The sequence below is a fragment of the Sorghum bicolor genome, chromosome 2 (assembly GCF_000003195.3).
Source record: "Sorghum bicolor cultivar BTx623 chromosome 2, Sorghum_bicolor_NCBIv3, whole genome shotgun sequence".
In the NCBI taxonomy this organism is placed as follows: domain Eukaryota; kingdom Viridiplantae; phylum Streptophyta; class Magnoliopsida; order Poales; family Poaceae; genus Sorghum; species Sorghum bicolor.
This window is the reverse complement of record NC_012871.2, coordinates 40,272,847-40,286,091: the sequence shown is the minus strand read 5'-3', so window position 1 is coordinate 40,286,091 and position 13,245 is coordinate 40,272,847. Positions and strand designations below refer to the sequence as shown.

The 13,245-nt window shown below is 43.3% G+C and overlaps 1 pseudogene; it reads left to right on the top strand.

Moving 5' to 3' along the window:
* On the top strand, positions 8,353–13,007 carry LOC110432684 (annotated as a pseudogene).

The window sequence follows — 13,245 nt, the reverse complement described above, 5'->3', positions numbered from 1 at the left end:
TTGTATTATGTGATTTTTCATGAAACTGTATTATGCCTTAGTTGAATCACCCAAATATTTTTCCAAATAACCTACCCATATATATTAATAATATTATATGTACATATAGATGGCCATCGGGTCGTGCCAGCCCGGCCCGGCGGCACAGCGGGCCGTGCCATCCCGACGCGGGGTCGTGCCTCGATAGGCCACCGTGCCGGCCGTGCCGTGCCGCTGCCGTGCTCGTGCCTAGCCTGCGGCCCATGGCACAGCCCGTGGGCCGTCGGGCCGTGCCGAGAGCACGGCGTGCCGCCGTGCCGCCGTGCCGAGCACGCGCACGCGGAGAAGAGGTAGCCGCAGGAGGTGGTGGTAGCCGTCGGCGTGCTCGACGCCACCGCTGCAGGTTTGGCCTGTGGCCGCCGAGGAAGAGGACGAGGTCGCGGTGGCGCTCGATCTTCAGCCTACCATCACGTTCGTAGGGGCAGCTTAACAAGGCCACAGGACGGCAGGGTCGTTCGCGCTCGTGCGAGCCAGCTAGCCAGGAGGGCGCCAGCGGTCGTCGGCCGCGGGGAAGATCTGGCCGCGCCGCTGCAGAGGCCGGCTGCCACTGTCGGAGGCCAGAGGGAGATGTGAGGAGAGCGGAGAGGCGCGGCGTTGGGAGAGGTGAGACGCGAGACTGCGAGTCGCGAGAGAGAAGCGTGAGGCGTGGCGACGGCGCTGCGAGGAGGTGCGGTGCTGGGAGAGGCACGGGCGCGCGGCCACGTAAGTACTCTTATGCATAGACAAAAATTTATTGTCCCGGTTCAACCAATGGGTATATTTCTAATGAATGAGAAGTCAGAAAGCTTGGACCCTTTTGCTAGATCCAAAGCTTATGAAATAAGGTGTTTTTTCTACAAAATATTACAATGACACTAGAATTTATAGCAACCAAACACACATGTGGCAATAGCAACAAACTATTACATTACTTTAGAAATTTAGTTGCAATAAGTTACTACTTATTGCAACGATCGTGAGAAATATTACAACCAACAAAAATTGTGGCAATAGTAACAAACTATTACATCGCCTTAGCAACTTAGTTGCAATACAGTCTACCTATTGCAATGCTTGTGAGAAATATTACAACCCAACAACAATGTGGCAATAATTTCAAGCAATAGCAACAATAGTATATTTGGTTGCAAGAGCACCAAACAGTTGCAACGCAAATCAATACTAATGCATCTAAATATCGCCATGGTAATATTATTAACCAATAGCAACACTTTCTCAAAAACAGTTGCTATACGCCTCACCTCTTACAACGCTGAACGTAAAAATTGCAATGCACTACTTTTGTGGCAACACAGTCCCCCTATTGCCTTGTTTTGTGACAAATGTTGCAAAATACACCCCTATTACAACACAATTGATAGTGATGCAAATGGCGTCATGTGGCAATAGGGTCGAAATCTTGTAGTGGCTCTATCATCGAGCTTCTTCATGAGCATGTCTAGCTTTGCACACAACATGTCTACCTCCTTGAGCTGATGCATACCTCCACCTCTCTTGCGTGTCTGGGTCCTCTCGTCATTCCAGCCTTGATTGGACTCCATCTTCTCCACAAGAGCTGTGGCTTGTGCTATGGTGAGTGATAAGAATGCTCCTCCAGCTGCAGCATCCATGGTCTCTTGGGCACTGTTGCCGAGCCCATGATAAAACGTCTGCATTAGTAGCCAACTCTCCATTCCATGATGGGGACATTCTAGGATGTAGTCTTGGAAGCGCTCCCATGCTTCTAGAATAGATTCATCATTTTGTTGCTGAAAACTTGTAATCTTCCCACGGAGAGCATTGGTCTTGCCCATGGGAAAGAACTTAGGCAGGAAGTTTGTTGAGCAGAGTGCCCACGTAGTATTCTTCTCCTTTGTAGCGTAGAACCACTACTTCGCTCCTCCTAACAGTGAGAATGGGAAGAGGCGAAGTAGTATAGCATCTTTGGAGACTCCTAATATGGTAGATGTGTTGCAAATCTCCAGGAAGTGTTGGAGATGAGCACTAGCATCTTCGTGTGCCTTCCCACAGAACTGGTTGGATTGCACCATGTTGATAAGTCCAGGCTTGAGCTCAAAGTTGCCATCGATCTCTGCAGCAGGTCCAGTGCGGATGTTGTCCGTAGTGGGAGCTGAGAACTCGCGGATTGATTTGTTCGCCATGGCTTCGAACTCTGAAGACAAGTTCTGGTGATCTTCTTGATTGGATGAATCTTCTTGCTAAAGTGTTGATGATCTTTTCTTGAGCTTGGCTCTAGTTCTTCTGAATAACGCTTCGGGATTGTCAACAAAATTTCCTGGAAGATGTCTTCTATTAATACATTCCCCTGCATAAGATAAAAATAGAAAATATCGGGGTAAAACTGTATGTGAGAATAGATAAGCTCAATCATATTAGTGATGCGAATGATAACTCGAAAATCTATATCCATTCCTGATTAGTAATCAACCTTCCCCGGCAACGGCGCCAAAAATGCTTGTTGGGTATTCTTAACATCATTACCAAAAGTAGACTTAGTTTTCTAAATCTCATAACGGTGCCAAAAATGTCAAACCTATCCCTCATACTACTTAAGCCAAGTTGTCATCCCCAGCATGACATGAGAGACGCGGTATTGAAATATACAATTGCTCTGCTAAAAAAATAATGAATGGGATCTGCAAGCGCACAGATTAATACCGATGTAGCATTTTAACCGGGAAGTATTCCAGGTATCGTTATTTATATTTTTTCCACTGGGAAGGGATTAGCAATCATCAATATTGATTACAGAATAGAATATGAGATTGAGTATCTATCATTGCATATATAATTGAGAACATTTATCTAACTCTTTCATACAGGGGTAAGTGTCACATAAAAGATATATGAAGTAATGAATAGTGATAAAGATAATTAATCTGATCATAATTTAACCACATAATAAATATGATAAGCACCTCAATTAGATACTCTAGAAAGTCATTAGCATGGTATTAGAACGAACTACAAGAATATTCCATAAGTTCTTCTCAACTATATAGTGTAGCATTATCATAGTTAGTGCAAGCATACTTAGCAATCATTGCGAGACAAGACTACGCCCATGCATAGTGATATTAGCAAGGTAAATGAGAAACATAGCAATCACTCCCCTGTAATAATGTTGCTCTGCCAGCCCAATACACGAGAGGGGGACTATATAAGAATCAATGAAGCTGTCACTATCACGAACTACCCCACGATCTGGCATATTAGGTACAATCGCAAATAAATACGGTATAAGCACCACGCCTACACAATATCTATCATTTACCCATGGATCTGATGGATAAATGCTATATGATCCTAAGCATGTATATAGATCCAATCTAACTAAGCCAAGTACATAACTATGATAAACTAAGAACAATATAATCTTGAATATAAGCAAGTAGAGCAAAGTCATAAGCAATATATTGAACTAGAACAAAGTCATATTCATAATTTTGAAGAACAAAGATAATTAGAAGAACAATTAGAAGCACAATTAGAGAATTACCAAGAATCCTCTTGACTGATCCGGAAACCAATCGAAGATTGACTCCTTCTAGTTCTAATCCTATGTAGCTATGCTAATCTAGATGTCTAATTGATGTGGTGGCTCTAATCTTGATCGGAGGCTTCTTCTCCTTTGAGGAATAATGAATTAGCGTTGAGAGGCTCTCTCCTCCATGGGCCAGGGGGTCTTGTTTTATAGTCCCTTCAAGTGAATATGGGTCATTGGATCAAATCGACATTGATTGAACGGTTATCCTTGATCCTTTAGGTCGGTGGAGATGTTTCCCGAGAGAGAGTCCTGATTGGGCACGGCAGGAGGGCGGGCACCCAGGGCAACTGGGCGGGCGCCCAGTGCGTAGCCTCGTTCGGCCTCCGCTTCCTTCTCGTGGCTTCTGGAGTCTTCTAGATGTAAGATAATTGCGCGGCACATTAATATCTCTATGTAATCCCGATGTGTGGCCTTTCTTTCATATTTCCTGATAACCCCCTGCAGAAATAGACAAACACCAAAACTCGTGGAATTCTGTCAGATAGACAAACACCAAAACTCGTGGAATTCTGTCAGATAAAACCCTAAGTCTGGATGTTGATTTCATTTGGATACTTTTCTTTGTTTATTTGATAATTAAATTTGATACTTAAGGACCGACAACAGTAGCGCTCAGAAGAACAGCAGTTGCATCCGCCAGGGAAGGCGGAGCAGGTGGAGGGTTGGGGATGTCCTCCCCTCCCTGAGAAGATCCAGCTCCATCAGATCCATGAGTGCGCATCGGCATCTGCTACAAGAGTTATATATACTCATTACCACTTGGAACCCATAACTTAAAAACATATTTTACATACTTCAAGTTATTTATCATACAACAGTTCAGCATACCGAAAACAAACGATACATCTTTTAACTTAAAGAAAAAAACACTTCACTACGGACCCGACCCAACTACAGTAGACTAGGAACTCTATAATGACGTCGCCCGCAACTGCACCGAACTAGTCGGTCTGGTCAGAGCCATAGCCCGGGTCGTCGTCGTTATCGCCATGGTCGTTCCCCGGGTTGTCGTCGTCGGAGTCGGATTCCTCTTCACTATAGGGATCTTGGTCAGGTTCTTCACCATCTACCAGCTCTCCGTCAGTATCCATCTCCCCTTCCCCTGGAGGTGGATGAAGCTGATGGTACAATTCGAATGCAATATCAGGCTATTGCATCGCCATATCACTGACGGTGTCCAGATGGTGCGCCAACTCGAGTTTCTCCAGCTGCATTTGATCCGCCCGTTGCCATGCGACGTCCCTCTGTGCAGTGACAGTGGCCGCCATCTTCTTGTACAAATTTTCAGTGTACTTGCTTTTGGTCAACTTGGCCTTCATTCAGGTCAGCTTGTCCATATATGTGCTCTTGGCTTCCTCCTCCCGGGCAATAGCTGCATTTCGCTCTTCCACCATGTGAGTTAGCATCACCTCACAATTCTCTGTGGCTTGTCTTTGATTTGTTAACTGAGCTTCGAGCTCACCAATCTCCATAACGTTATACATTCTCTCTCTAGTTACTTCAACCAACTCCGCTGACAACCTCTCCATCTCCTGCTGAGATTGGGAGCGGCTACTACTAGCTTGATCATTTCTTAGGGCTAACTGGTGTCGAGGCACCCCCTTGGGACCGGTTCTCTTGCGAGGAGTTTGCTTCCAACGACCCATCCTATAGAGGGTAAGTTGGGATTAGAAAGGGAGACCTTCAAGGTTAGCAAGAATAGGATTGATCCTATACAACCCAACCCGAATAAAGAGGAAAGTAATTAACCAAGTGACATATCATGATGCATGCATGTACTTACGATTCGCAATAGAAATTCATCACTATAACACTAAAAATTTTACAACATAGGGCTATACTTTACGTTGCTCCTCCACATGACCTCAAAAATTCTAGTAAAGCCTACGGACAAGGGTAAGGTAGAGCTAAAGCACTTGGACTCAAAATAGGCAATTTTAAATTATTGGATCCAAATAGGTTTGAAGTTTTTCAAAAGATATAGCAGTCATCTTAGCAACGAATGCTCTGATACCAGCTGTGGCAGAACCTCCGAGGTAGTTGGGCCCACCGACACCTGTCATTGTCCCAAGGACCTCTGACGGTGATGCCGGGGATCCTTGTACTCTAGAAGCCCGATGAGCATCCCAGGACGCCCATCCCACTGCTACCTGTGGCGTAACAACCAAACTCGTTCTGACCACCAGTGATGGTCAATTAATGAGAACTTCTTCTTCTCGCCCTTTCAGGATAGCAAGTGGCCACCTTAACACCAGGATCATTCGTTGCGAAGACTTTGCAGTATCACAAACGATATTTAACCAAAATAGCATTTCAGAGCAAAACAGCGGAAGTAATAATTAACTTAATTTACAAAAGTAGTTCTTCAAAGTAGGACTTAGATAAAGTGTTATTACAAGCCAAGTCCAGCAGAGCAACTTAAACCATAGTACAAAGATTACAAATTTACAGACCCTGCCCATGGGTCACGATTACTCCTCCTCGTCGTCAACCTCGATGACGGTCACACAACAGGGTCTGAAACAAGTCGGCTCCTGAGCTTCACCTGCAACAGGGGTTATAAAACCCTGAGTACGGGAGTACTCAACAAGACCTACCCGGTAGAAAAAGAGGAGAACTTAGGAATGCAGGCTTAGGGTAGACAAGGGGTGGCTGAGCAAGGAGCCAAATTGTTTTGCTAAAAAGCTTACTAATAGTGCATCCTTACTTTCAAGTTTTAACCACGAATTTCTCACCTTAAGAGGCCGAGCAATTCGAGGACAGTCTATCTAGTTGCTTTTCACAGACAAGTCTATAAATTCCTAGTCCTTAATAAAAGTGTTATCCATCCAACGGCCATAGCTTCATGTTACTCTGAGTCCGGGAATTGGGATCCGAACCTCATGAGACATTTCACCCTTTCTCATTTTACAACTTAGTTGCATATTTAACAACAATGAGGGTCGAAGGAATTGAGTCTCCCAATCGGGGAGCAACGACGATTCGAATCGCTTAGCAATCCAGCTGGAGTTTCTAACCACCTGACATATGTAGAACTAAATCTTGCATATGTCAACCCAAATCTTGCTCTCCCAAGATCTGACCGGGTTCGTGGCACCCGAGAGCACAGTACTCCACCGTCCAGCCCATTTGCCAGGAGGGTACACGCTACTCTCGCCATCGCTCCACGCCCAGTGCGTGAGTAGCCGTTCTCGTCGAGGAATCACAAGACCGGGCTTACCGAGGGCAAGTGGCTAGTACTATAAATTCTCAACCCAGCAGGCCATCAACGGACCGGTCCTTAATCGACACAGTTGGAGACACTACTTTAAGACTCCATTCTTAAAGCAAGTCCATCGACCGGTCTCAAGTTGAAACATCACTGGGCATAAAAGTATTTCACAACAACCCTTCAAACTTTATTAGTTGAAAACCTATCTAATAAGCAGGGCTAAGCATCACTACGCAATTTTAAAATAAACCAGGTGCCATGGACAAGATAACAAATATCAATGTAGTAAATGCAACAAGTAGGTTACGCCCAATTCTTGACTACGTAATGCAGCATTTTCAATTCATAAGTGATAAAAGATTTAAAACATTCAAGGAGGGGTTAATGCATCCGGAGCTTGCCTTGGTTGAAGAGCTGAGTGGGTTCCTCGAAGACTTCCCAAGTCTCGGATCCTACCTCCTCGAATGGAATACCGACCTCGGGGTTCAGTTCAACGGTCGCTCCTTCGGTCACGTGCACTATACGTAAAATGATGTATGCTCATGAAATGCTTATGACAATCATATAAGAAGGACCGAGTTTTACCCGAGAGGTTGCATCAGTAAATTAAGATTTTCTAAATTCTTAATTAACTAATTATTAATCCTTTTTATCTTAATTATTTCTTAATTAAGTATTCATGACAGTAATTAAGTATTAATACCAAACAATAATTAAATGCCAAAGGTCATTAAGGTTAATGACCTCAGGTCAACACACAATCCCAAAAGCACTCAAATCCTAATTTGAGAAATTAAGATAATTATCACTTAATTATTCTAGGATTATTACTAAATTACTAATTAAAGGTATATTAATATTTTATTCAAACATTATCCAAAGGCTACCAAATTTGGTGTGAAGCTAAAGAATAATATTCAAAGACATCCCATAAATTTTGGTGATTTTTGGACATATCAATAAATTATTAAAGTTCATGGAAGTTTTATTTACTAAATAAAGGATACAATTTTTATACATATGTAAATTACCAGGAAATGAAACTTAGTATTTTTCCTGTGTTCTACTCATTTCACAGAGCCTACACAAAAATTTCCACCATTTTTGGATCAGCACATAATTTTCTACACAAAATCAAACATAAAGCATTTTTAAATCCAAAAGAAAAAGGGGAAACAACACTATTGCTGCGGTCGGCCTGCTTAAGCTCGGCCCAGGCCGGCCCACTCGCGCTCGGCCCACGCGCTGTGCGCACTCTCCTCTCTCTGCGGGTCGCTGACGGGCAGGCCCCGTCCGTTAGCTCCCTCTTCTACGCGTCCGGCGGCTCTGCTGCTTCTCCGGCCGCCGCTAGTGGGGTCTCAGCCTACGCGCGTGCGCAGCAGTTTCACCTCAGCCCCGCGACTCTATTTCCATCACCCGAACACGCTCTACTCGCTTCTCTCTAACTCGGCCACGTGAATGGCGGATGGCCGCGACAGTCGCTCGTAGACCGGCCGCTAGGGCTCGGTAGAGCGCGAACGAACACGACAGGGAGGTTCAAGGAGGAGTAAGGAGCATGGCGCTCACATCACCATGGCAGAAGAAGCGGCTGAGGGCTCTGGTGATGGTGGCGGTGTCATCGGGCCGGCGCTCTAGCTTCGGTGAGGTCGTTCTGGTGAACCTGCTCGCGTCCAGAGAGAAAGAGCAAGCGCATGAGTTTCGTGCTCAAGGAAGGAGGGAAGTGAGTCCGAGGCATCCACGTAGCTTCGTGATGCAGGCAGGTAAGCAGCTGCGTGCTCGCACGCGCGCACGCGGTGGCGTTCGCTGCTGCGGACGGTGGCAGGGGCGCTCGTGATCCCCATCGGCTCACTGTAGCCACGCCTATCCTCCCCCTTTTTGTCCTTTTGCAAAATACTCCCAAAATTTGAACTGAAGTCAAATTTCCACCAAAACAAAAGTTGTTCAGAATTTTAGAAGCCACAAAACATCTTTAAGTGCCCAAAGCTAATTCTAAGTGGAAGAGTTTGAATTTGGGCAAAAGAGTTTGAATTTCAAAATCCCAATTTGGGGAAATTCCTATTTGAATTGGGGCAGATTAGAAATTCCAAAATTACTTTTGATTTTTCTCAATATCTTGAACAATTCCCAAAATAAAGGTTGTTCAATTTGTTGAGCTCTACAACTTTCATGTTGGTCACTTTTCAAGATTCCAAATAGATTTTGAATTAGGGATTCAAATTGGAAAAGGGGACAATTTGTGGAAATCTGTATTTTCAAAATTACATTGAATTTTGTTTGGAAACTTTAAAAACTCAAAACACCAAAGTTGTACATGTTGACAAGATCTACAACTTTCCTTTTGAACTCAACCTCAAATTTTGCTTAGTTTTTAAATTGCACAAAAGGGGGCAAAACTAGGGTTTTAAAATTAGGGTTCCCCCCCCATTTTCTCGAAAACCTCCAACACAAGGGATTTCACAACCACGCTAGCATCATTGCACAATATAAGCACACTTTAGTTCCCTAAGCACAAGCAACCAAAGTAAACTCGTTTTAAGTTGATGCACCAGGTTGTGCTTAACCAGCATGCTATGCAATGCTTATGATGTCATGATCCAGTGTTAGTAACCGTAACATCAGGGATGTTACAATAATGATCATGTAGAGTGTGATGTGGTGCCTATGCAAGCATGCCAACTGCTGCTAGGAAGACCATGGTTATATGATCGTGATGTCCAGATCGTTGGAAGAACCAACAAGCTGGCTTTCATGTACAAAGGAGAGCGAATTTCTTTGCTCCCTTTGACACCGGAGGAGATTTTGAAGGATGATCTAAAAAGAAAACAGCGAGAGAGCGAGAACCACTTGCGAATGACCCACAAAAATAGTGAGGGATTGTTTCCAAAGCCAAATAAAACCCCACAGCCGCAAACAACCAAGACAAAAGGGAAAAGAGGGATTAGTTATGATGGCTAGGAAGGGGGATTTAAAAGAATTGAGTGAACCCAATGCCACATTCTTTGTACTCCTGTACAAGGAAAATTTTCTTTCCACTAATGACTTATCCTCTACTTTGCCAAGTGTTAGTTTTAATGTGTTACAGGAATATGAGGATGTCTTTCCAGAAGAGGTACCACCAGGGCTGCCACCTAAGAGAGGAATTGAACATCAAATTGACCTTGTTCCTGGTGCTTCACTTCCAAACCGAGCTGCATACCGCACCAATCCGGAGGAAACAAGAGAAATTCAGCAACAAGTGGAATAATTGATGAGAAAAGGGTATGTGCAGGAAAGTCTTTCACCTTGTGCAGTCCCTGTTCTTTTAGTTCCTAAAAAGATGGTTCATGGAGAATGTGTGATGACTCTAGAGCTATTAATAACATCACAGAAAGATATAGGCATCCCATTCCTAGACTTGATGATATGCTTGATGAACTTAGTGGTGCAATAATTTTCACTAAAATTGACTTAAGAAGTGGCTATCACCAAATAAGAATGAGAGAAGGAGATGAGTGGAAAACAGCTTTTAAAACCAAGATTGGGTTGTATGAATGGTTGGTAATGCCCTTTGGGTTGACTAATGCACCAAGTACCTTTATGAGATTGATGAATCATGTGCTTAATCTTTCATTGGCAAGTTTGTTGTGGTTTACTTTGATGATATATTAATTTACAGCATGTCTCTTGATGAACATGTTGAGCATATCCAAAGTGTGCTTGCTGTCCTACGTGAGCAAAAATTGTATGCTAACCTTGACAAGTGCACATTTTGCACCGACAAGGTAGTCTTTCTTGGCTTTGTGTTTCAAGACATGGTGTGGAGGTGGATGAGGATAAGATCAAAGCTGTTCGTGAGTGGATGCCTCCACAAAATGCAAGCCAAGTGCGTAGCTTCCTTGGGCTTGCTGGTTTCTACCGGTGATTTGTGAAAGATTTCAGCACCATTGCTGCTCCAATCAATGAGTTGACAAAGAAAGAAGTGCTTTTTAAATGGGGAGAAGCACAAGAGAAGACATTTGAAGAACTGAAAATGAAGTTGACAACAGCTCCTCTTCTTGCACTTCTAGATTTCGGTAAGACATTTGAAATTGAATGTGATGCAAGTGGAGTAGGAATTGGTGGCGTTCTCATGCAAGAAAGGAGGCCGATTGCATACTTCAGTGAAAAGCTAAGTGGTCCAACTCTGAATTACTCTGTTTATGATAAAGAATTATATGCTCTTGTTAGGAGTATGGAAACTTAGCAACACTACCTTTTGCCTAAAAATTTGTGATACATTCAGACCTTGAATCTTTGAAACATCTTAAAGGCCAACTAAAACTGAACCGAAGGCATGCAAAATGGAATGAGTTCAATGAGTCTTTTCCTTATGTTGTCAAATACAAGAAAGGGAAAGATAACATTATAGCTGATGCTTTGTCTCGACGTCATACTTTGCTTTCACGACTTGATACTAAAATTCTTGGATTAGAAAGTATAAGAGAATTATATGTTAATGATTCATATTTTGCTGAACCATATTCCAAGTGTTGTGGCAGCAAGGGATGGGAAAAATTCTATTTGCATGATGGGTTTTTATTTCGAGCTAATAAACTTTGCATTCCAGATTGCTCTGTTCGCATTTTGCTAGTGCAGGAAGCTCATGCAGGAGGACTTATGGGCCTTTTTGGTGCAAAGAAAATAGAACAAGTGCTGACTGACCATTTCTTTTGGCCTAAGATGAGAAGAGATGTGGAGAGGCATGTTCTTCGTTGTGAAACCTGCCACAAAGCTAAGTCCCGTTTGAACCCTCATGGTTTATACACTCCTCTACCTATTCCTAGTGTACCTTGGGAGGACATTTCTATGGACTTTGTCCTTGGTTTACCATGAAAGAGGGGAAAGGATTTCATATTTATTGTGGTTGATAGATTTAGCAAAATGGCACACTTTATTCCCTGTCATAAGAGCGATGATGCTTCACATATTGCTGAATTGCTTTTCAGAGAATTTGTGTGTCTACATGGAGTGCCACATACCTTCGTGTCTGATCGTGATACCAAGTTTTTGAGCTACTTTTGGAAAACCTTGTGGGGAAAACTAGGGACAAGGCTGCTGTTCTCCACAACGTGTCATCCTTAAACGGATGGACAAACAGATGTTGTGAACCGCACATTGTCATCATTGCTGCGAGCTGTCCTAAAGAAGAATCTGAAATTGTGGGAAGAAAGCTTGCCTCATATGGAGTTTGCATACAATAGGGCAGTACTTTCAACCACAAAATTTTGTCCATTTCAGATTGTCTATGGGTTCAAACCTACTGCTCCTATCAATCTTTTGCCTTTGCCTGTGCAGGAACGTGTGAACTTTGATGCAAGCAAGCGAGTAGAGTTTGTCAAGAAGCTTCATGATCGAGCTAAAGCAAACATTGAGAAGATGACCAAGTTATATGAGAAGCACGCCAACAAGGGTCATAAGAAGATGTTATTTAAACCAGGAGACTTAGTTTGGGTGCACTTGCGCAAGGATCGCTTTCATGAACAACGCAAGAGCAAGCTGCAACCCCGAGCCGATGGCCCATTCAAAGTGCTTTGCAAGATCAATGACAATGCATATGAAATTGATCTCCCAAGTACGTATGGTGTGAGTACAAGCTTCAATGTTGCCGATTTATCTCCTTTCTTTGGATTAGACGAGTCGAGGATGACTCCTTTTCAAGAGGGGGAGGATGATATGACCATGCTAGCAAGCAAGATGACACAAGCTCCAAGTCAAGCTACAACCATTCAAGTTTTACCTACACCGACACCAGCCCAAGTCATCAATGGACCGGTTACACGTAGTCGTGCAAAGAAGCTACAACAAGAGGTCCACGCGCTACTTTGTGAGATTCATTTTAACATTAATGAGAATTATATACTACCTAAGTGTTGTGCCTTAATTGTACTCAGATATATAGAAGAAGAGAAGCATGAATCAGACCCTGAAGAATGGACCAGTGCAAGTTCCAGAAGACACTACAAAACGGACCAGAAGAGTCAAAAACAGACCAGTGGAAGTCAAGAACGGACCAGTGTAAAGAAATATTCATAACTTTTTACTCACAAAAGCAATGAAGGCCCATGAGAACTTGTTGGAAAGATTGTCGAGTCTACTTTCCAATGAATCTAGTGGCGACCAGTTTGGTTAATCCATATTACCTGCAGACAAGAATTAGTGTTGACTATTCGGAAGGTCAACAGTCTGTCGTGACAGAATGTTGGTACAACTTGCCAAGTAAAACTGTACCAATCTACAATGTTTTGTGCTGGTTGGCATACATTGCTGGAAAGCTCTTGGAGTCTATTTTCACACTCAAGAAACGGTTCGTCATTTGGACTTCCCAATAAGAAGTTATGGTCAGTATATTGGAAACTGCTCTGGAGGCCAACAGTCACGCGTAGCCAGTTCAGGAATCCATTCGGAGGGGACCTTTCACATTGCCTTCCCT